Source organism: Podarcis filfolensis, assembly GCF_964270895.1.
Source record: "Podarcis filfolensis genome assembly, chromosome: 6".
Lineage (NCBI taxonomy): Eukaryota > Metazoa > Chordata > Lepidosauria > Squamata > Lacertidae > Podarcis > Podarcis filfolensis.
In genome coordinates this window covers 72647529-72673020 of record NC_139609.1, presented here as the reverse complement: position 1 = coordinate 72673020, position 25492 = coordinate 72647529, and the positions used below count along the sequence as shown (strand labels likewise).

Below are 25492 nucleotides of genomic sequence, written 5' to 3'. Positions count from 1 at the left end.
GCAGGCCAAATGTTGCCTTCCAGAACTTTGGTGTCTCTGCTGGAGCAGCAGTGGTGAAGTTAATGTATATAATGAGAAGATAATGGCACACAGAACAGATGGCTCTAAAATTAGAATGTGTTTAATAATTCCTTGTGCAGGCCAGAAAAAGTATCCATTTCATTTCCTGAGCGGTGGATTGTTTTCCCAAGATTGGATCTAGTAAATACATACTTGTATTACTTTCATGAATAAGTTTGAATGTACAGCGGTTCACTGACTGAAGAAAATGTTGTTTCATTCATTTTTGTCAGTGAAAACATGCATATTTATACCCCACAAGGGAATTTGCTTGGTTGTAGTAAATACACAATTGTTCAGGACATAGTTATAGCATTATTGTGGGTATACTGGTTTCATCAGCGTTTCATGTAACAAATGTCTGAAGGGTGAATGACAGGTGTAATTCCTTAAGTAATTATGTGCTTGGGAGATGAGATTGGCTCATGGCTTTCCAATGTATGTACCTGGATGTTTGATAAATTTATTATTCAGACTCTTCAGATTTACTACCAGAAATTCAGGGGTCTCTATGATAAATACATAATTGCCACATATTGCATGGAGTTGCTTACAGTTTGCAGCAGGGGTAGGAAACTGGCTCTGGCCATTGGACCAGATCCTTGTCTCCCCCATCACATGTGAGTGAGGCTGCCTTCCTGTCAATCACCTGATGCCACAATAATGTCAGATGACTTGCTTCAAAGGCTGCACTTGGCTCCATGCAAACCCTGACCATCAGCTGATGGTCATTGTTTGCACAGAGTCCTGCTTGTTGCTCTGAAGTCCTGACGATAGTGCTTTCCTAGAGCTGCAAGGGCATTTGGAAGCCTGAAAGGTTGGGGCTTCGAAGTGCCATACACAGCTATATGCAAGGCCTGGGTTTTATGCAGGCTTTGCAGGGGTTTCTGATTAGTCCGAAAACCTTTTCCACCTGGCCAGAAACCTCTTTCACTTGTTGCACACCTGACATCGTATATGATGTCAGGTGTGACTTGGCCAAAATGACCTCATGGGCCAAATGGAGAGAAACCTAGAGGGGCTAATTAAGCCCACAGACCAGAGGTTTCTCATCACTGCTTTGCAATGTTCAGATAACAGAGGCAATCCCAGATCTTATGAAGAAATGAGAGGCATATTAACAGTGACAACTTTTGCAGGAGACACAATTCTGTTTTTTGCAAAGGCAGCAATACATTTTCTCCTCCCATTTCTCACTCTCATTTTTCTCCTTCTAGTGTCTGAACAGTGCTTGAACGGAGATAAAATAGTCCAACAGCAGCTGGAGACTGGGTGAGTTTTCTATAACCATTTAATTGTCTTTCATCAAACCCTTCACTTTTGCTTCTTTAAATGGAAGATTGCCAATGGAAAAAAGTGACTGTGGTCTTTCTATCGTTTTTTTCAAATACTCTTTTAAAAGTACTATCTTGTAGTTTACTTGTTGCCTCCTCTGCTAGTGCTTAAAAGATGTTTGCTTTCAAAAACCACAAAGAATCTACCCTGGTTGGCTCACCTGCAAGCAGCTTCAAGCTCTACTGGATCTCCAAACTGAGTTGCTTGCAGTTTGGCATCTTAGATAAGTTAAGAGATACATGTGGGAAGAGGCCAAATGCAACCAGGGTGGATCACAGTGGTACCTATTTACCGGTACTTGCACTGACATACTTTCAAACTGTAGGGACATGGGTGGTCCTGTGGTCTAAACCAGTGTTCCCCAACCTTGGGCCTCCAGCTGTTTTTGGACTACAATTCCCATCATCCTTGACCACTGGTCTTGCTAGCGAGGGATGATGGGAGTTGTAGTCCAAAAACAGCTGGAGGCCCAAGGTTGGGGAACACTGGTCTAAACCACTGAGCCTCTTGGGCTTGCTGATTGGAAGGTTGGCAGTTCAAATCCCTGCGATGGAGTGAGCTCTGTTGCTCTCTCCCAGCTCCGGCCAACCTAGCAGTTCAAAAGCACACCAGTGCAAGTAGATAAATAGGTACTGCTGCCGCGGGAAGGTAAATGGCGTTTCCATGTGCTCTGGCAGTCGTCGCAGTCCTCTATGTGCCAGTAGCGGTTTAGTCATGCTGGCCACATGACCTGGAAAACTGTCTGTGGACAAATGCCAGCTGCCTTGGCCTGAAAGCGCCGCAACCCCATAGTCGCCTTTGACTGGACTTAACCATCCAGGGGTCTTTTTACCTTTCTGCCACAGTAGTGCATGTATGTTGATGACACATCATAGTGGTCTTCCATATTAGTAGCTGCTGGAGCTGTTTTCTACAATTGATTGTAGTAAACAAATTTTTGACGCATACAGAATAGAGTGAAGGTAGATCAGGATATATTGTAATAATTAGGAACGACGTTTTGAGGTGATAACAATCAAGCAAACAGACGTGTACAAGTTCATGCACTCGGACAGATGTGCACAGAAAGCATTTCCAAGATAAACTAGTTGAAGAAATGATTTCTCACCCCTTACCAGCACACATTTCCAGCCACTGGTGCTTTGAAGAGTTTTCCATGCTTTTTATGTTTACTGTAAATAATTTGACACCATAATAACACTTGCTTACACACGGCAAATAGCTTTATAATGTGTGGAATCATGCTAGTGTGTTCTGTGACTAATGTGTATGAATGACGGGGGTTAGATTACTGCAATACGTTAAACATAGGGTTGCTGGAGCAGAATTCAGTAGCCAGGATGCTCACCAGGGCAAAATAGTTTGAGCATATTACACTGATCCTGACTTGACTGCCCTGGCTGCCAATTAGTTTCCAGGCCCAATTTAAAGCGCTGGTTTTGACCTATAAAGCCTTAAATGGCTGAGGATCACAATACTTCAATAACCAACACTCCCTTTATGAACTGACCCAGAACCTGCAGTCATAATCTAAAGCCCTTCTTTGTGTGCCTCCCCCATGAGCAGTCCGAAGGGTGGCAGCACAAGAACGGACCTTTTCTGCGGTAGCCTCCAGGGAAGCCCTGTTTAGGGAAGCTTTTCATGTTTGATGTATTACAGTATTTTAATATTTTTTTGGAAGCCGCCTAGAGTGGCTGGGGAAGCCCAGCCAGATGGGCAGGGTATAAATAATAAATTATTATTATTATTATTATTATTATTATTATTATTATTATTATTATTATTATTAGCTCCCTGTTTGTAGGGTGTTCTCCCTAGTGAGGTTCATCTGGCACCTTCATTACATATCTTTAAGTGCCAGACAAAAACATTTCTCTATAACCGGGCCTTTGACTGATTAACATTCTGTGCCCTTTTAAATAATAATAATAATAATAATAATAATAATAATAATAATATTTGTTTATACCCCGCCCTCCCCAGCCAAGGCCGGGCTCAGAGCAGCTTACAAGCAATAATAAAAACAAGTTGAATGATTACAACTTAAAAACAAAATTAAAAGGAAAACAAGGAAAACAAATGTGTTTGTGGGTTGGTTTTTTATTGGTTTGTTTTTGTTTTTATTATGTATCTTGGGTTCTCATTTTGTATTTTTATGTTGTGAACTGCCCTGTGATCTTCAAATGAAGGGCAGTATACAATTATTTTAATAAATAACAAAGTAAAAATAAATGCACATATCCACCCGCTTGATGTGCATGTTGTAGAGAAGACGAGGACTGTATAAAGTATGGAGCTTCTTATTGGTACAACTTTTCCTCCGTGGGTAAACTAGAGGATAGTCCTTAAACATGGGCACTTTCCATTTTTAAAGTGATCTGCAGATCCTTGTCATATCTGCCTCGGTTCTGACACTTTGATCCTGTGTTGGGAATGCTCGTCTGAGGGTGCTGTTGCAGCTCAGATGAAATTTGACCTGGGAAAACACTCTTGTTTTTGAATGGGGTTCGTGCATCTATCCAGAGCAGGAGGCAGGTTCCTACTCTCTCTCTCTCTCTATCTCTCTGTGTAGCAGTAACTGCAGTCTTGTCAGGGAAAATAAATATCACACTAGTAGCATAAGGGAAATCCATGTCTTTGAGGAGAGCTGTAAATGGGTCAGTGGCATGGATGAAGATAAAATGCATGCACATGCCTCAGGGGCGATAGATTTTTCTCTCTCGAGTGTGTGGCTTGTAAATTTTTATGGGCAATTTCTACTCTGTAATGCCAAGTGCCTTACATTTTATTATTGCAAGAGTTGGGTCAGGGGCATGCCTTAGTTCACATCTTTCCCTCCGCCCACCCCCAGCTCCCTGTTATGGATAATGATTGTGATCATTTTTTTCCTGGGGGGAAAGGAACACATAACTAAGACAATACTGTAATCTTCCTCCTTTTTACAAAACCTGTCTCTCTGGGTTGGAACATGATCACTACAATTCCCAATCAAACCTTTCCTTGGGGTTACGTATTCAGATATTTGGTTGTGGATATTTAGCTCTAAATGCACTTGGAACAGGATATACTTCCAACTGAGCAAGAACAAGAAAGATGAAAGGTAAACCCCAAGATTATTCCCTTCCCTTCATTAAAGAGAGAGAGAAAGAAAGAAAACAATAGGTACTCTTTCTTAATATCTTCTACATCATTGGTGGCTTATTATTATTATTATTATTTTACCTAAGGGGAGAGGATGATTTGCATCCCTATCAAGCTGCTGGGTTGATGGAAAGGTTTAAATATCTCTGCTGAACCCAGTGCTGCTGCCCACTTCACCTTTTATTGTACCACTGCCAAAGGGGTTTTGAGTGGAATTTAAATTAGCACGGGGGGGGGCATTATCTGACCCCTGAGCCTAGGGGTTGGCCACCCCTATTCTCTGCTCTGTATTGCTTCAAACAGAAGCCTGCCTTTGCAAAGGGAGAGACTTTATCTCACTAGAGACGGGCCACAAATTCTTTCCCCTCTCTTTTATTACCTCTTTCCAATCTATGCTAGCCCAAACTAATTTTTTACCTGTTCTGTTTTGTTTTTTAAGCATTTGACACTTAGCAATGTCTTACAACACACACACACACAAGGAAAACAAACAAGGGCAGAGAGACAGACCAGGTCTTAGACACCCATCTCAGTGCCTTGTGTGCTTCATAGATCACAGTCAATCTCCCATGTTTAAAACCCAATAACTGCATTTTGTTTTGTTTCTGAACTGTTGTCAGACCTGTTCTACCAAAGGTTAAGAGGGAGATGCAGCATTCTGTGCATCAGTGATCCTACTGAGACAATGATAAATACCGAACTATTGTAGTGGAAGCCCATTTTAATTCATACTTCATATTTCACCTTCACCTCTTGGGTAGTTCAGCATTCCTTCTAGTGCCCTGAACCTTATTTTCCTGCTGAACATCTGTTTGCAACATTTCTGGAAAAGGTGAAGGTCAAAATGCCTGTATAGTTTGAAATCTACTGTAGCCCAGTAGGCAAAACAGTACACAAAGCATTGGCAATCCGAGGATTGCGCTGTGAAAATCTCCTTTTCTCCAAGCCCTGCCTTAATTTTCCCCACACCTGACATTAAATATAATGTCAAGTTGAGGACAGGGGGTCTGACTTGGCCAAAAAAGCCTAAGAAATTCTCATGGGGACTTGATCCACTGACTCTTAACAGGAGCAGTTATTTTCTAGCCACAGTGGTGATTTCAAACTAGCCAGGCACAGTTCCGATATCAGAGAAAAATCACCTTGGGGAGCAGGTTTCAGGAAGGTAAACCACAGGTGGAGGAGAGTTCTGCTATCCTCACCCACATGCCCTCTGTTCCTCATAAAACTAGACCCACATAGCTTCTTTATCTGTGCTATCATTCTGTCCTCATAGAATTTCTGTTTGTTTGCTTGCTTATAATCTACCCTTTTGTAAAAGTACAAGGTGGTGTGCACAAACAGAAATTGCAACAATAAAAACATCAATTTAAAAAAAACCTCCACAAACACTAGTTGGGTAAAAGAAAATGCACATTTCAAAGCACCTCTAAATAAGCGACGTTTCTAAGTGACGTCTAAAAGAAGGCACTGATGCTTGCTGCCCCATCACAGGATCTCAGTGATCCTGGTGGAATATTAGGATTCAGGTGGTCCTTAGGGCGCTTTAAAGTCCATGTTGTTTAGGGCTTTGTGAATGAACGCATGAACCTTGAACCTTGCCCAGTAGCAAATGGTGTAGACCATTATATTCTGTCCATGATGGTTCGGGAATGGTTGTTGCTGGTGTACCAGCCAGAGCTGGTGGAACCCACTCCTAGCTACAGTGGTTGCTTGGTCCTCTAGAGATAGATTAATGATCACTCCTAGACCTGCTCCTTCAGAGGGAGTGCAACCCCATCCAGAACAGATGACTGATCCATGGCTGAGACTTTGGGACCAACCACCCATAAGGCCTTTGTCTTCCCAGGATTCAAGCTCTGCCGGTCCTATACATGCCTATAGTATTGGCTTGTTTGCAAGTTCAGTCATCCTAGTGATAAAGGTATTTCAGTTATAATGTGCTTATTTAGAAAAAGCTCCTCTTTTGTTCAGAGTATGATTCTGCATTAACTAATGTCCCTTCGAGTCTGGCTTTAAGGTTCAGCATTTCTCTGTTTCCTGGATTCCAGCATCTTTTCTTCTTGGTACGGCAGAGAGTAGCAATTTATTAGCAGACCATGTGAAGTTGGTGGAAGAGAAGGGAGGGAGAAGGCCGCCTCTGTCTTCAGGATCTTTGAATAAACCAACAGTGCAGCAAGCCTGAAGAATAGAAACCGAGCCTGTCAGATCTCCTATAATTTGAGCCTGACTACAAGTCCTATGATTGAAGTCCTTTGTTGTTTTTTAGGTTTCCCAATTTGTACAGTACACTTAGTTTCACCTCCAAGGTGTTAGCGTGTCAGCAAGGGAAAGAAAAAGTGCAGCTACAAAGGAACTAATTTGACAGTCGCCCTGTCAGCCTGGGGGAACTCCCAGGAAGTCTGCGCCGAATGTACAGCTGTTGCAGGAGAGATGAAGAAACCCAAGGAGCCTGAACTCTGATCTGAGAAGACAGATTTACTTGTGTGCTTGATTTCCATTGGGGTACCTTTGCCGTGGTGAGATGTGTGCATGCTCAAGCAGGCGTTTTGCTTTGGTACATCGTGCCATTGTGGAGTATGATGCCATGCCCCATCATGCTTGTTTCTTTTTCTTTTCTATTTTTTTCACCTAGCCCATGGATTGCTTGGGAGCAATACCCCGGTTGAGGCATTCTTATCATTCAACAAGGGGGAGAGGGAGAATACAGTAGCTAGATCTGTCCCCTACATTACATCCCTGTTCCTCAGCCCCAGCGATCTTTCCACATGTTGGAGGGCAAGCGCCTGTATCAGGGAACCTGATGTACTTGTGGAGGCTCCCCATGTGACTTAGAACTCTGCATGATTGGGATTTTGAATTGCCTGGGCAACTTCCATGGGTACAGCAAGTTCCCTACTGCAGATGCATGGATGCTGGTGGAGTGCGGTGATGGGGACATGTGAGGCTGCTAACAGGGACAAAGAGTGTGAATTGAACATTCCGTTCCACTATTTTAAGAAGAGATGGACAACACATTCTTATAGCTGCTGTGGAACTGCTATGCTGACAACAAAGGGTGTGTTATTCATTTAAGTACCTTGCTCAGATTCTGTTTAGGGAGCAGGGTTGGGAGGACCATCAATACAGTAGTAGTCAGGAGTGTAACGGTATTAGCTCACTATAGCCAGTAACAGAAACTCTATGGTTGAGCTTCGTTTTCTTGTAGAACCCCAGTAACCTCCTTTCCTGATGCAATACCATAGTTCCACCCCCCAGGATCTCATATCAAAGTCTTTTGTTGCTTATTTTTGTCCTTCATTTGCACACAAACTGAAATAGGTACCACATACAAAGATGGATGTTTATAAGCTAAAATTGGTTATATAAAATGAATTAAATACAATAATGAATTAAATATAATAAGGTTAAAAAATTGGGGATAAGAACTTGTTGAACTAATAATTGGAAATGGAATACAAGAGAGGGAGGTGTGGGGAAGTCATGGAAATATGTTATTGAAAAAAAGGTTGTAAAAGATGAGTGTTTGTTTTTTTCTTTTTCTCTCTTTTTTTCTTTCTTTTGTTTTTTCTTTTTTAATCTTTCTTGTCTTTTTGGAAAATCTTAATAAACATTTTTTGGGGAAAAAATGAAATAGGTACCACATACTGGAGGTTTGCAGCCAGTATGACATACTCAGAAATATTGTTGGACAGTTGAACTGATATTGCTTTGCACCCCTTCAGGCTGCTGGGAGTAATAGCATTTAAAAAAAAAAAACCCCAAACCCACAATCCCTTACATCAAAACTCCCTCTTAGTGGAAAATGGATCTGCCAGGTAGAAAGGTTCTGGCTTAGTTTTCTCTGATATGGTAGATTTCTACATGTCTCCCCCCACCTGCACTCCAAAATGATATACAGCCCAAGAAAGATTTTAGTGCATGTTTCTGAACATGTATTTCATTTGCCGTGATCCCATGGCCCACTACATAGTGGAGGACTCTGAGGTTCAGATGGCTTCCTTGGATAGCAACCCATTAGTCGCTTATTTGGTGCCCTCTCAGTCAGAGTACAGTCCTGCCACCATCAATCTGACTTAGAGGTACTGCAAGAATCTTATGCTCCATTTTCTCAGCCTTGCAGAAGTCAAAGACTACAAAGTGAAGTGAGGACTTTTAAACCATGCAGCCAGTTCCTTCATAGAGGTGGGGCTTATCACGGTTCAGTTCCTGCTGAGACAACATGCTCCCATAGCTGCCTTATGAGGAGAGAGCTTCAGCTAGCTGGGCCCCCTTGGAGCTATCCAAGGTCCTGTTCTTGTCTGCCCTCTATTCCAACCAGTCTTTCACCTGCTGACTTCCTGGACACTGCCTGATTCCTTGATAAGCCTCAGGAACACATGGAACTGGGCATTCTCAAGCAAAAGAGCATGCAAGAGATAAAATTCGTACTGTATTATTTCTACACTGCTCTTAAACATGTGCAGTTATAAAAATTTAGAGATCCTTTAATGCCAAAAATTTATTACACGTTCACTGAGCTATTAGTTGCAACAAATGTACATAATTGCTTGAATCTAAACCAGCCTTAACTTCGGTGTGAGAATATAGGGTGAAAAATCTCTGCTGTCTATATGACGGCATGTTTTCAGTCTTGATTTTGTTGCAGCTCCCTGATTTAAGGTACTACCTGGTTGATGATTATTCTAAGAAAGCATTTCAAGATCTGTGCAAGGAGTGGGGTGATACGCTTATCATTGTGCATATGAATCCGTTATCTCTCTCAAGCTTCATTCTACAGCTCAAGGACTGCTAGTATATTAATCTGTCTTATGACTATCATGTAGAGCTTGTGACTGTGTCTGTATATCAAACAGGAAAGAGATAAAGAAAAGGCCTGGTCTCTTTGGTGTACTTTTCCCTACGATTGTGTCTTTTTCATGCAAGCTGTTGCTAGTACACATACAGATTATGCATTTTTAATCTTGCAGAGAAATGATAGCTCTGGCCTGTCTGCAGGCGTTGAATTTCCCAACAAGATAGTTGGTAAGATGGTTTGACACACAACAGTCGCAAGTCTGAAGTTGGTGATGTGTCAAGTTTGTTGGGTTGGTTAAGAAGCCTCCCTATAAAAAAAGTCTTAAAGGGACTCTACTTTTCAAGCCGCTTTACACTTAAGTACAGATTCAACAGAGCTTCCTTGGTCTGTGGCCTCTAACCTTAAATACCAGAGTGAGATTGGAAAACCCTATTTGGATATGATTTTGATGTGGCCAGATGTAATTCCCATGTGACTTTAAAGTGCCCAGTGCATAGCCTGACCTATTAAACTTCCAAGACACAACCAATGTCTTGTATTGAAATGTTCCATGTTTCCTGGAACTTTCATTCCCTTTCTCCCCAACTGACAGACAGATTTAAATATATACAAACTGGCACTAAATACAACTTATATAGCCCCTGTTTCCTGAGCTCTATTTGCAGGAGCCATTAGCATTTTCCCAGCACTTACATCCGGTCTATTACTGCAGTGTTTCCCAACCGGGGGCCACATGGCCCCTTGTGGGCCCCCAAGATATTTCAAGGGGGCCACAGGATAAGGCTAGGGGGCCACAGAGGGAAGTGAGAAGTGAAGAAAAAAATTGTTTTTTAAAAAAAATCCTGATTGGCTATCCGCTTGGCCAATCACAAGGGGGCAAGGGGGTAGCACATCAGGGCCTAGTGCTCCTTTTTGCCACGTGTGTTTTCTTGGAGCAGTCTTGGTTTGTTTCCAGTAGGAGAGGGTGATCTCTGAGGCTCCCATTTTGACCAGTAGAGCCCGCAATCCAGAACCCCCAGGTTAAGTAAATGTGGTGTTCGGGTGACAATGGGTAGGGCTGGATGAGCTGGAGCTGCTTGTTGCTGCCACCGGTGTCTACTCAGTAGAAAATCTTACTGAGTTCAGTGGGTCTTACTCCCAGGTAAGGGTGTGGTCAAGGAAATAAGCAGCTATCTTATTTTTAAAAGACATCTGAAGGCAGCCCTGTTTAGGAAAGTTTTTAATATTTAATACTGTATTGTTTTTAACACTTGATTGGGAGCCGCCCAGAGTGGCTGGGGAAACTCAGCCAGATGGGCAGGGTATAAATAATAAATTATTATTACTACTACTACTACTACTACTACTACTACTATTATTATTATTATATTTATCTTGACAGCAAGGGCTCCTCAAGATGACAATATCTTTTTGCATCGGGGGGCAGGGCACAGGAAGGAAACTAGGATGGGGGGGAAAGGTTGGGAAGCACTGTGTTACTGTACCAAACACTGGTTCAGGACAGCCACAAGACCATATGCCTGTCTCCTCCCCCCCCCCCAAGTATTGAATAAGAAGCCAACATCTCAGATTGTTGAGGAGCTATTATCTGTATTTCTGCACATGGCATTTTAATCTATACCTTTGCTTTGGGCTAATAAATGTCGCCAACTGGTTTGTCTGTCCTGCTAAACAAATGGTTTATGAAGCCATATGGTTTATGAAGCCATGGAATTCAGGTTCTGTCATGGTAGACCCAAAGCAGGGTGAACTTCTGGTTCTGGTAGGGCAACACAAAGGTTTTAGGAAGACAAAGGAAAGTTTGTTTCAGTTAGTACCTTGGATAGTTCCACATGGACTTTGGCTGGAGACTGGTACAAGCAGGTTAAAATGTTGCCTCAGCAACCAACAACCCCAAACTTAGACCTAAATAGGATTTCAGCTCAGTGGTTGGTTAACTACTGTTACTGTTACTGTCACTACTGTTACAAGCCTCTTCTAGTTAAAATAAAGGAGCCTTGTCTTTTTAAAGGGACTCTGATTCCAAAAGGTGCAGAGGAGATGGTGGCTCCTGTGATGGAGTCCTCGAACTTGGGTGGCATTATGTAACCTCAGGCTGCAGAGGTGGTGGCAAAATGGGCTCCTGATATGTTGTATCTAGGGAACTGGGGTCATTTTTGGGTCAGAGTTGAGTGCAACTCCCTTTCCACTTCAACACCACCACCTCTTGGATCCATGGCTGTATCCATGGAGTATGATTCTGGGGTCACAACACCTATGTGTTTTGCGTTTGTATTTTGCCACTGACTTTAACATGGCTAATAGCTGGTTAGTTTCTTCTAATGGAATATTCCAGGTTCACAAGGCATTCGGGAAAGGTGTTGCTAATGTCAGCACAGTCAGATTGGAATGACATGGTTTTCGACCCACAACAGCATGGCTAAATTTGGTTTTGGTCCTTAAAAAATATCTGTACTGTGTTTACCATTTTATCTGCCAAATATTTATACAGTGGTACCTTGGTTTACGAACATAATCCGTTTCAGAAGTCCGTTTTTAAACCAAAACCGTTCTTAAAACTGAGGCTCGCTTTCCCTAATGAGGCCTCCCGCCACCGGTGCCCTTCCACTGTTCAGATTCTGTTCTTAGACCGAGGCAAAGTTCTCAAACCAAGACACTTTTTCCGGTTTTGCAGAGTTTGTAAACCAAATTGTTCTTAAACTGAACTGTTCTTAAACCGAGGCACCACTGTTGTGTGTATGTAGTCTTCACTTCATCTCCCCACACTCCTCATTTTTGATAAACATTGTGGATGCAAAATAGTTAAATGTTGTTTGAATTGCAGTAGTTCTCCCTCCTCTGCAATCAGCTGGTACTTCTACTTTTGTTTTCCTCATATTTTCACCAAATAATATTTGCATCACCTTAAGGAGTCCTCTGTTGTTTGTTTCTGATTTCTTTCTCTCCCTTTTCCTGAATTGTTTGCAGAGGTTCCACTGCCTTCACTTTTGTTGTTTGACTTCTTGACTGTCTTGGGATATTTCATTTGTTCTGCATGTTGCCAAGTCAAATAAATCCCCCCCACAACCACTCTAGATCATCATATGTCCTGAATCCCACACTGTCTGGTCCCTTATCAGTGAATCTTCAATATCTCTAAAATTGCAACTGACTGATAGTGTCTTCAAGTTGATGCAGTTCTCAATCAATACTGTCTCCTGTTCCTTGATTTTGGATGGAAAAAGTATTTATCTCCTCTCTTCCATTATTTCTGGGTTGCAGTGAACGTCAAACAGACCATTATCACAGTCAGGCTACACTGAATGTGTGGGATGTCTGTACACAATATTATACTTATCCTTCTCCAGTTTAATTTTCACTGCTTCCTCTTTATCTGCTTTTTCAATCTCCACATACAAATTAAATTCCTCTTTCTAATTCTTCCATGCCAGGACTACATTCTTGGATTGCAGGTTTAACATCCCTGGCAGCTCCAACTGTACCATTCCCCCCTGTTCTTCTGCATCCTCTGCCTCTTCTACTGTAAAATCAGTTTTGTGGGTTTATCATTCTGTGGTGGACTTAGTCACTAGTGCCACAATATTTGAAAAATTGGTGGAATGGCCCGAAATTCTTAAAATGCCACATGTGCTTTGCATTTTTCAAAGCCACTTGTAAGCTTTGCAGGTTCTACAGAACTTCTTCCACCTGTTGCCCCTCTTAAGCCAGACAAACTTCATGTCACTCTTAGCTGGTTAATCCCAGAAACCCAGATGATCTGGTAGAACTGCCCAGATACCCAAACTTGGGACTGCATTTTGTTTATTAGTTTCATTAATGCCATACTTCCCTTCCTCAAATCCGTGCACATGGACTTCCTCCCATACTATCCTCATAACAACCTTGAGATGTAGGTCAGGTTCAGAGATAGTGACAGCCCAATAAAAAATAAAGGGGGAAATGGAGCCCAAATGCAGGTGTGTTTTCGTCCCAGCTCCATTCCCATAATGATTCAACTGCCATTTTGTTTGTGTAGGCAAATGACACAAGAACCTGCACAGCATTCAGGTGCCGTTTCATGCTTTGCTTGGTTTAATATGATTCTCATATTTATAGATGCACTGTCTGCATCCTGGGACTTTGAGCTTTTCTGAAAATGTTCAGATTTTCAAAAGTGAAATAAATGTGGACTTTCTTAAAGCCTACTAAGTTTGTAATACACATCATTGCTGCATTGATTGCTGTATGCAACCGACTGAGGCAAAAAGAGATCTTGAAGCCCTTACTGGAAATGCATCCTGCCTACAAGTAATCTTTGCCTGCTGGCATGGCATTTGGGAAAAAAAATTGAATTTGTAGGCTTCCAGCATCACATCTATTCCTCAGATGCTTCTACAAAGGAGCCGACTTCTCTGGAACTGGCTGCTGAAGGGCAGTGTCAAAAATACTAACTGTTTGGGATGGCGAGAAGTTGCTGAGAAGTTGGCATTATTGCCTAGAGGGAAAGATGAATGGCAGTGTGTTCCTTGTTTAATGAGTTAAAGGTTTGCTTAATAATTTGAGGGTGGAGAGGTGTAGCATAATGAAAGTTCTGGCTGCATACTCTGAACTTTTGTATGTAAAACATCCTGACTTCTTGGGCACAAAGCTATATTTTTTATATTGAATTATGAAGGGAATGTAACTAACTGTTGCTAGTGGGCAGGCAAGAGAAATTCACTTGAAAAGCATGGTTACGGTTAATTAGAAAAAGGAAGAACGATCTTAGTTCTTGAAATCCCTCCATCACTGCTGATTCTTGTCCCCCGCCAAAGTCTTCAGTTCTAGCACATTCTAGATGCTACTTTTTGTGGTGTTTGTCTTCTCCACAGTGGTTTCCTGATGAGAGCCCGCTCCTTACGATGTGGTTCCCTCCAGGACAAAATTAGATAAACTGGTGGTTAGGAGTAATACACACCTGTCAGGCAGGTATGTGTATATTAAATATTCATTTCTGAACTTCTCTGTTACTCACTTTGAGGATATTTCTTTCAAAGGAGGTGTAGCACACAGTTGTCTTTTGAGTGCTGGGAAAAGGCTTCAACTTCTTGGTCAAACGGATTCCGAGTATTAATTAATTTGGGATTTTTTTAAAAGTCCCCTTATAGCTGCAGTTGATACGTATATATTTTTATTGATGAAGAACTGCTATATGCTGTTCCTCAGAGTTATATTTCCCTTTTCCTCTGAAGTGTGTAAAATCACTGATAAAGAGGTTTATGTAAAGGGTACTGTCAGTCATGTTCTCAGAGCCAAACTAGATGAGACATTGGAGAGCCTTAACCAGATATTCTGTCTGTCTTAATTTCTTTCAGAAGAGAGTGTGTGAACTGGATTGGAACCATGGTGTTGTGGGGAAAGCAGATTTAACTGTTTTCCTGATCTAATCTCTCACCTGCTATCTGCCTCTTCAATGAAAAAAATATAGATGCATGTTTTCCAAATGGACAAAAAGCGGTGGGCGGGTGGGGCTGCTAGATCAGGAGAGCAATGCAGGGGAAAACATTTTACTTTCCCCACTCATGGCTCAATGGGTGCCCTTCCCTCTCCCCACAGCACCTTTAAAATAAATTAGTGCTTTGATGACAGACCTCCAACTCATCCTGTCAAATTTGATGTAGGAGTAGGAAAGGGCAGAGAGTTCCTGTTAACTACCAGCACCACTCTCTGCCTGCGCATGAGAAAATAATTGAGGTGGAGGCAAAATCCTTCACCTACCCTAGACTCTAGGCTCAATAGCTAGAACTCCCTGCTATCCTGTCTTTAATTCCAGACAACTTATTTTCTCCCTTGGAAAGTCTGTGGTCCCTCATTGAGTTACAGTGGTACTCTGGTTGTGAACTTAATTCGTTCCGGAACTTAATTCGTTCTTAACCTGAAACCGTTCTTAACCTGAGGTACCACTTTAGCTAATGGGGCCTCCTGCTGCTGCACGCGATTTCTGTTCTCATCCTGAGGTAAAGTTCTTAACCTGAGGTACTAATTCTGGGTTAGCAGAGTCTGTAACCCGAAGTGTAACCCTAGGTACCACTGTATATGGAGCAAATGGCAAAACCTTTGCAGTGTAGACAAAGTGTGCATCTTCCCTCTGTGGGAATGTTCAGGGAGGCAGGAGAGGATATATTGTTTAATAATATCCTTTCTAACTTGCGTTAGCAAGTCCCTTTACTTAGCAGAGTACATTCCCCTTTTAAACACACAGCGGTTAGTTTGTTGCAAGCTTGTTTAAGCTTCCGAATATAGGATTTCTGGTAATCCCCTTATCTCCCCCTTGAAAAGAATAGACACAACACAATCTTGTGTAAAATGTATAAAAGAAGTTTACTCACACATGCAGTTCACAGATGGATCCCTGAAGGCAGATTAGGTTACAAAGTATATACATGTGGAACTACCCATAAGGGAGTTAGTGCCAGTGACTGCAGACTGGCAGTCAGTGCTGCTCACACGTCAAAAGCAAGATGGAGAAGCGAGTGTGTGTGCTGCCTGTCTCGCCCTTTTGTTACCTGGGCAGGTAAGGTCACGCCCACCTCTAGTCACATGCAGAGGAAGTTTGTCCCAGCTCAGGAGGAAACAGGAAGTTCCGACTGGCTGGAGCAAACATCCCCTTACATGTCCACTCCTAGAATGTTGTATTTGACTGCTATCTATGTGTCACATCTCACACCCTCACCATCATTAGTATCTCGGGTGGTGGGGCAAGTATTGCTTCCTTCTCTCTGGTTTCATTGCAACCTCTTTTCTTGATTTCATAGAAGTCAGTGGAAGACCTTCAAATTTATTTTTTTTGACAAGCTACAAGGGGTTTGTAATGAGGAACTACAATTCCTCCAGTGAGGACTGTGCTTTGACTTCATGCAAATCCAGGATTCTGATGTGGCACTACAGATCCTCCACTGGGGGCTGCGTGATGACATTCCTACATTTTTATTATATTTAAGAAGAAGTATAGACAGTCATGCTGATGACCCTGTCCCTCATGAATGTGTAATTCTTTTCTTCTTAATTTCCTGTTTTGCTGGGTCCTTGATAAGGCAGAAGTACTGGTAGACATCAACCTCATTATTACGAGAAATTCTAACCCTCCATTTAAGACTGTCTTAATCAGCTGAAAAGTTTCCTTAGTTCCGCTTCACACTGCTTTTCATTTAGACTGTGGGCATGCAAGGACATTCTCAAATACAGAGGGACTTCACTGTGAAAGGCTAGCAGCAGCCAAGCAGCCACTCTAACCACTTAAACTGTTTGAACAGCTAAATACAAAAGCATAGTGGTTTTCATAGTCCTTTTTATTGATTTCTTTTCAGACCCTACTTTGCTTAGCACACACTTGTGGACATAACACACACCTATTTTACAATTATGTGACATGTTAGTGATGAATATGGTTCATCATATTTAAATATTTAAATGGTTTTTGGTGCTCCCTCTTCAGAATTTAAGCTCTTGCTTTTTGCCCGTAGGATGCTAAAATCTGGTCCCCTGTTCTGCTTGACGTTCCTAGCTGGTAGTCTCTAAAGACATTTCTCTGTAGTTCTTTTTATTAGGATCCCAACTTTGGGCTTATCCAGGCTGCCTTTTGTGGCATTTTTCTAGGCAAAGATCCAGGCTTTAAAACTCTGTGTCCAGGCAATGTTGGCACCTGTGGGTGCAATGATGACATTGAAGTTTTCATGGTGCCCAAGACATTTCAAAGTCGCTCAGTGCTTCCTTGGTTATGAGGTGATGGTGGTGATTACCCTTGTCTCCCTTGGATAATATAAAGAGCTGGAATAGGGAGTTGGAAGAATAATAGTCTTTCCCCCTTCCTCTTCTAGTTTGATACGCTTTTCTAGACTCAGATTAATTCTACTGGATCCAACACTTATCCAGGTACCTTAGAAAACCAAAATTTGTGTTCACACGCTTTCTTTCCTCCTCTGTGTTGGAGGGTGGGTTGAACTGGGGGAGTAGAAAGAGAAGTGACCAAATGGTGTGGTGCCCACAGCACTCACTCAGAACTGCAGATGTGTTCATTGGCCAGGATTTAAGGCAATAAAATACCCTAAGAACTGAGGCTAAAAAAATAGCAGGGATGTAACACAAACCCAAAATTAATTGTGTTGCCATGGTGAGCACACCCTATCTTTATCTTATCTTGTGCTTCTCTGCTGAATTTTGCATAGAACCACAGAATCTGTGTACTCCAAATGCCTGGGGGGTAATACAAATTCACTCTTGGTGACTTTTTTTTTTTACCAATATCTGGAGTGACTTGAGGAATGAGGGGAAGATGTGTGATTTTCAATATTGATAAGAGAGCTTTCCATAGGAACGCTAGAGCTGCTTCCGCACAACATGTCTTCTCTGGCTGTGTGTGTCCTTTTGGCACTTTTGGCTGAACAATTCTGGTGGCCAATCAACACTTCTGGCCCACATTGATCAAAGGAGCCAGAATACATCCAAGGCAATCACTTGAGCAATGGAGTCCTCCTTGGTTTTGATGCATGAGTTAACACTGCAGCTGTTTCTTCTGCTTCCTTCACATTGGAAAAATAAGTGAGAGTGCAGGTACATTTGATTGTGCAGAGAGGAGAATAACCCATTCAGTAACAGTGGGGAATGAATAGGAATGTTGCAGAAATTGGAATCTAAAATGAAGAGCAGGGCTTTAGCTTTGCAGGCACACTTCTGTTCTTTTTGCCTGCTAACTACCTTGGACTTATGCTATGTGTGTGTCCCCATGCCTGCCTCGTTCAGTTCTGTCTATGCATCTCATTCCTCATTTTTTATCCTTTCCTGCTGCTTTTACTCTGCCTTGGGCTACTGCTCTGGTCATGTACTTCCAGCTTCCCTTAGAATAGAACCTGCTGTTTTTGTCCTCTCAAATAAGCAGCAGCAAACTGTGTGATGATGGTCTGAGATGCAAGGGCACGAAGGAGGATAAGGTGCTAATAAATTGCAGCCGTATTTGAGTACATGACTGCCTGGAGACAGGCTGCATGTTTGTCCTTCTAACCTGAATTTCATTCTCCCTGAGGCACTTTAATCTTTTCCTTGCCCTCTAGATATACCAGCCTGATGCCCATGGAGGCTGGCGCACTGAGTTTATTTTTTTAGCTAATAGCAAAAATGCAACTCCTTAGCATTATAGATGTTCATTATCTGTCTTCCTCTGTGTGTAATGACTACAGACTTCATAGAAGGTGCAGATGTTTCTGCAGCTGGCCAAGTCCGGCAAGTAATGATCCTCACGTGGCCTACTTGTGTGACTGTTGAAAGCACAAAATTGCAGTTGTGGCTTTTCAAAATCCCTCCTCTTGTTCATAGAAGGGAAGGGGTAATCTTTGCATGAGCTCACTCTTCTGCCATTACACTGCTGATATAAACAGAACATACACGAGTAGTTACTCACTCTTGGCTGCAGTACCATTTCTTCCAGGTCTTATGGTGCACTTTCACATAGTATCAACATTACCATGCATACACCATCGCAAAGGCACATCACTAAAAGCTGTAGAAAGCATGCATGTTGGACTTTTTTCATTTTTGCATCAAGCAAAATTCTGCACATGGCATGAAGGAATGTGCACAGACAGGCTACCTTATCTCTCCACAGCTGAAGCGCTGGTGCTTCTTTTCACTGTTGTATGTGTTGGAGATAAGAATTGGTAAGTCTCTTCACACATAATGGATTTCTTGAGTTACGGTCAGAAGCAACCAGGGCTCTTACAGTTCCCAGGATTTTCTGAGGGGCTAGGAAAGAGAATGCGTTTAAAATGTAATATGTGCAATCTGTTTCTCTTTTTGTCTTTTTCCTCTTCTCTGTTTAGCACACCTTTAGCAGTTTTTTACAAACACTTAAAAAAAAGAAAAGAAATTGTGTGTACTGTATCAGAGAGCAGAGATTTCTCCTCATCCTTCCCCATTAACTGAGAAACATTGCTGTGGCATCCTTTTTGTTAGCTGTGCCTCAAATTGAAGTTCTATACAGAGAAAGGGACACATGAAATTTGGATATTAGGAAAAGTAGCACTGTTTGGCTGTCCATTTTTATCGGGTCCCAGTGCTAAAGAACTGCCACACCTCACAATCTTCAGTGAATTTTAATTGAACTCCGCACCCCTATGAAGGAGGGGAAATGCCATTTTGCTTCATAATCGAGGAACGCAGCTGTAGAAAAATAGCAATTTGTAGCAGAATATGTTTCAAGCCTGAGCCAGTGGGGCCACGCCCCTCATTCTTTTTATATATCCACGGCAAGTTTGCATTTTGGTCTGCAGGGCCAATTCACCCAAACAGTTGTTGCTCCTGCATACCTAAAATAGCTCCTAGTAGCAATGACTGAATCTTTCCCCAAAATGTCTAGCTATATATACATTATTTACACAATGGGCCCCACGTGATTGGCTAATTCTGGGCTGCTCCTGTAGCCCAATCAGGTTGCAGATTCACCTCCTCCAGAAGCCTGATTGGCTGCTCCTGCAGGCCAATCAGGTTGCTGATTTGATTCATCCAGGAGCCTGAGTGACTGCTCCTGCAGGCCAATCAGGTTGCTGATTCACTTCCACCTGGAGCTGGATTGGGTGGCTCCTGTGGACCAATCAGACTGCTGGATTCTGGATCCTATTGTTCTAGGATTCGGCTCAGTACATAACAATACCCAACCTTCCTTGATGATGTTCTTGCATGGTGTCCACCCAGTTCACTTTGTTTATTTAGAAGATTAGTAATATTACCCACCACTGGGAAAGCAGCTCAGAGCTAATTTGGTAGTTCATGTGAATTTTGGTAGTTCATGCGAATACTGAACCAAGATTTTCTACTCTATTCCCCTACTCTTTCCTTTCAGAATATTTAGAACTAGATCAGGAAATGGGGAACTAGCTGGAAAAGCACAACTGAAGGAAGAAGCCATGACTGCTGCCTATGGAATGCACAAAGCCTATAGAAAAGTACTTGTTGAATCCCACCATCTTGCCTTAATTTGGTGGGTATTCGGGCCTCCTTTGTGTTCAGGCCCTTCCATAAGTGGCTCGCTCCACACCTTTATAAAACTTCTTAGAACTTTTTTTTAAAAAATAACACACACAAAAGGTTGCTTTTGTGCATTTTGTATTTCCTCACCTCTTGTTAAAATGCTGTTTAATTGGATTTGTAATGTGACTTCATTGCCTTTTGTTGTCTGGGGTGCCAGTTTGTGAAGATGCTGTTTGCATGAAATGGCAGTAAGCAGACTATAATTACTTGTTGATGTGTTTTTAAGAGACCTGTGCCAGAAATAGAGTGGCCATGTGCCCTCTTTTAGAGGACTGTCTTCTGTTTGAAGGGCTGTTGGAGTTATTTTAAGGCAAAATTGGCACTGCCAATGTAGGCTGCCATATGTCCAGATTTCCCCGGACATTTGGCCAATTCCCACCCAGATGTTGCTGACAACTGCGCTTCTCCAGATATGTCCAGAAAATGGACGTATGGCAACCCTACCTTTACATTAAGGAGTCCTTTGTTTGAAGAGCTGTTGGGTCTGGAGGGCAGGAGAGGCCTTGAAGTTGTCCACCAGCTGTTCACACCTGAACAGCTGACTTAGCAGGCAGGTAGGTCATCTGACCAACCTTCCCTGCTGTGGAGAAATGTATTTCTGTGGAAATTATCTATCTCCTTGCTAAATTTGCATAGATACATATCAATTAGAATGTGCAATTTTTATGCAGATTTGTTCCCTTGTCCTTTTTCTTTTTTTAGGAATGCTCTTCCTCTCTCTTTTTTTGATCATGAGTAAGTGGCTTCACTAGCCAGAAAAAAACCCCTGTGTAGGGCTGTTAGAATAAGATAGTGAACTAAGGCTGTTTAAATAACCCTGTTAGTTCTTGTAGCTGAGCTCATACTCATTGGTTCTGTGATCTCACACAAACAGGTTGTTGTTGTTGGTTTCTCAGACAAGTTGGAGTGAATAGAGAGGGTCAACTCAAACCTCAAGTGGTCTATTAAAATTGCCAAGGATTTGCATCAGATCCTCCAGGAACTTTCATTTGCAAACAATCTCTTGGTCTAAAAAATATTAATTAATTAATTTGTTTGTTTGGCAGGCTCTCATGTGGGCAAGACTACCATGGCATTAATAAGCTTCAAGACTAGTTCAGGAAAACCCAACATAATTTCCCTCCCACCTTCAATTTGGGATGCGGAAAAGCCCCACCCCTCTGCAAAGGATTATATATTAATCATGGAATTCGGATGAAAAGGAGAAGAAGGAGTAGAGAAAGGAAGGGGCTGCTGTAATCCTATTATGGATTCAGTGCCGCTTATTCTGCACAAGATCATTTTGCTGCTGCTAATAAGGGACCGTTGTGTGAGTTGCCAAGGTAACCAAGGCTTTGGGTCTATTAGGAATCACTACTGGCTTTGCAGTTTATCTCCCCCCTTCTCTCTCTCTCTCTCTCTCTCTCTCTCTCTCTCTCTTAAAAATGAATTAACCCCCCTCTACTCTGTTTTTGCCAGCATGTGGCGTTAAGTAATGGAATGATCCCAGTTATTGTCACCAGCAGACAATGCAAGTTTTGTAATGATGTGTCCATGACTTGCACGTCCAAAGCATCTTTCAGCATGGACCTCTAAAGAGGACTAATGCATCTTTTGTCACCCTGTTTAGCCGTAGCATATATTTCCATTACTTTCACACCAGTGCTCAACAGCCAGGAGTCACAAAAGTTGCTCAGGCAAGCAGTTGACGGGAGAGCAAACTGCAGCACTGGCTTTTTATTTGGGATTTTAGAAAGTGAGACTATCATGCGCAACCCAAAAAGCATTTTTGAGGCCTTTGGTGATATCCTTAGCCACTTATGAGTGGAGATTGCTTTTCAAAGTTGTATGTACCATGTAGACCAGGCGTCCCCAAACTTGGGCCTCTAGATGTTTTGGGACTACAATTCCCATCATCCCTGACCACTGGTCCTGTTAGCTAGGGATGATGGGAGTTGTAGTCCCAAAACATCTGGAGGGCTGAGTTTGGGGATGCCTGATGTAGACATAGGTGACTAGCCTTTGGCTTGCCCCAAAATCATTTGTAGCCTTCCAGAGTTCAAAGTGAATGCTTGGAAAGGGGTGTGTGTGTGTGTATTCACTCTCCAGATGTTCAACTTCATGCTCAAGCATCACCTAGGGATAGAGAATCCTAGTAGGTTGCCCATCTGCTGGCAAGTGAGTCACAGTGCCCTTTCCTGTTGCAGAATCATGATTCCCTGGCAGGAAATAAAAATGTTCAAGACCCTGCAGTCTTGATTGGGGCCCTCTGCTGGTTGCTACCCTAGCTTCCTTTCCCAATGTGATTTTCATTTGTCTTCAGGATAAGAGATCAGAGTAGCAGCGGGAGAAAGGCTAGGCATGTGAGCAGAATTGAGGCAAGGAGCTTACATCTTAAAAATATTGACCTAGTGTCTGGCAGGTGAGCAAAAAGCAAATTCCATGTTAGGGATCATTAGGAAAGGGATTGAAAATACAGCTGCCAGTATAATAATGTCTGCCGTGGCCCCAGCGGTCAGCCAGGTTGGGTGCTGGCTAAGGGTTCAAGCCCTTACTGGCCTGACCTGCTGCCTATTTGCTCACAGAGTTGTTCTTTATTATCCAGCTGAAGCATCATCCAAACACTGTGCAAACATTTCTGGAAACCTAAAATGAGCTATCAGTTCTGAGATAGCCTCTTCATGCTTAGAGCAATGGCAATGTCCAAGAATAGCTTGTGAGTTTAACAAATGATAAAATCCAGACAAATGCATGGTCTTCTGCTTTTTAAAGTATTACCTTCTGTACATGGTAGGTTATTTATTTGATGCTGGCATTTCCTCGTTGCTTTGGTGACCATACATACATAATTAATTTTATTTGTCTACTTCCTTTCCATGGTTCAAACTATGCTCAAGGCGGCTTGCAACATGAAAAGAATACATAACTAAAATATAGCAAAAGAAGTAATAAACAATAAATAAAATATTAAACCATCCGTAACCAAACTGAACAGTTTCCATATACTGTACATCACAAGATATGTAATAAAGATACAAAAAACAGCAGCAGCAACCCCCACCAAGCATGAACAAAACCACCAGTATATTGCACTGTTTCTGTTTCACTTTGTGTGAAAGGCAAATCACCTGCTCACCTTTGTGAAAAACCTGCATATCCCAGGGACAATACGAGTCTTCTTCGAATTCATTCTGGGGCCAAGAGTGTTACAAACGTATCAATCTGTAACTGGTTTTAAAATAGAGCCAAAGGTGAACTTTTAACTTGATCTCCAGCCCACACTTCAGCTTATCAGCTAAACGTTACAACCTGAGCCTGAAACTTTCACTGAACGCTAGGCCTTCAATAGTTGAGGCTGACCTCTCCACTTTCTCAATCTGCACTATTGTGAAATACTCTTTTTTTTTTTGCGTTTTATTTACCCTCATTAGGTTTCTCTTATTTATTTGAAAAAAATGGTACCCTACTCTTTCTTAAAAAATAATAATCATGGAGCAGGCTACAGTGTAAATATAAACACACAATACACAAAAAGTCTCATTAAACCAATAAAACATATAATGGACATCAATTGGAACAGTTCAGATGTTAATGAGGGCCAGCTGCCTAGCTTCACAAATAATTTAGCCAATGGCCTGGGTAAGTAAATGTGTTTTTAACTGGTGCTGAAAAACCCATCAGGGCTGCCAGTAAAATTGTGAGAGTAAGGCACTCCACAGTTGGAGTGGAAGTGGATATTGAGAATGCTCCCTCATTTGTTGCTGCATAGCGCATATTCAGCAAATGCAGCATTATTAAGAAGGCATCCTCACCTGATTGTACATCCAGGCAGGTACATCTTATTATGCAAAATGCTTTGCAATTTTTATCTTGCTCATTCTTGTAGTAATCGCATGCAAGAAGTTGCTAAATGTCATCCAGAGGGTTTCATGACTAAATAGGGATCTTCTGTGCCAGGGGTCAGCAAACTTTATCAGCAGGGGGCCAGTCCACTGTCTCTCAGACCTTGTGGGGGGCTGGACTATGGGGGGGGGAATGAACAAATTCCTATGCCCCACAAATAACCCAGAGATGCATTTTAAATAAAAGGACACATTCTACTCATGTAAAAACATGCTGATTCCCAGAAGGCAATTGGGCTGGATCTGGCCCCCAGGCCTTAGTTTCCCTACCCGTGTTCTAGGCTGTAGTTGCAGCCTTTTAAAGTTCCGAGTCAGGCACTCCAGCCCCAAAAGTTGCCCTGAGAGGCCTGGTGTTCAGGTTGACCTCGGCTTCTGATTGGGTGGTTATTTTCATTCCCACAGCCTCTTGTTTTAACACAAATACCTTGTACCTTTTAACAAGATTGACAGCCTTTCTGATGCTTTCTGAAAGTTTGCTTTGTAAATGGTAGTGTCCTTTCATACCCATCAACAATCATTCATTTATGAGAGGCGGCTGCCTGACCTGCTTTGCCAGCATTCTGTGTACCGTGAATTTTGGGGCTTTGAAGAAAAACATTTAAGCTCTCTTCCCCCTCCTCCACCTACTGGTGTTAAGTTGTGTAATGGCATCAAGCACTGTACAGATTTGTTAACCTCCCTGTCTCGAATCTTTTTCATTCCTCTGTCTTTGCCTGCAAGAGATTTCATTAACAGTGCAAGGTCATTTGGGCTGCGGCCACCTGCCCTATCCCTGATGTTATCATATATGATGTCAGGTGTGGAAAAGGTAATGACCTAGCTCGGCCAAAAGGTGATGATTTAAAACTGTAGAGGCAAAGCGTCTGTTGGGGAGATAGTGATCTGGTCCACCAGCCATACTCCGTTCTTCACATCTGCTTTAGCCTTAGGATCACGTAGGTCATTGCCGATGGCTCAGCCTTGCACTTTTAAAATCTAAAATGGGCAGTCACAAAATCAGATAGATGAGGAAAGAGATCAAAAGAATCAGGCAAGTCACGGGCATAGCAAGAATGAGACTTGGCAAGCTATGCGTGGAGCCTGTTAAGAGCCTGGGGGATGATGTCTTTTAGTGGCTTTTCACACCTTGGTACTAGTCAGCTGGTAGGCGACAATTTTACTGGATAGTGCATCAAAATATGGGTTCCTTTTTATTGCATCAGAAGCAGGGTTGCCAAAGTAGGATGGTCCATGCCTGCAA

The 25492-nt window shown here is 42.2% G+C and overlaps 1 protein-coding gene across 11 annotated transcripts in view; it reads left to right on the top strand.

Moving 5' to 3' along the window:
• Positions 1-25492, top strand: part of EPB41L1 (erythrocyte membrane protein band 4.1 like 1) — a 170711-nt gene that overhangs the window by 24284 nt on the left and 120935 nt on the right. For all 11 annotated transcript variants that reach the window (XM_083618302.1, XM_083618290.1, XM_083618297.1 and 8 more), the window contains exon 2: positions 1278-1332. The gene's annotated coding sequence lies outside the window, so the exon portion shown is untranslated. The remainder of the gene's footprint in view (positions 1-1277; positions 1333-25492) is intronic.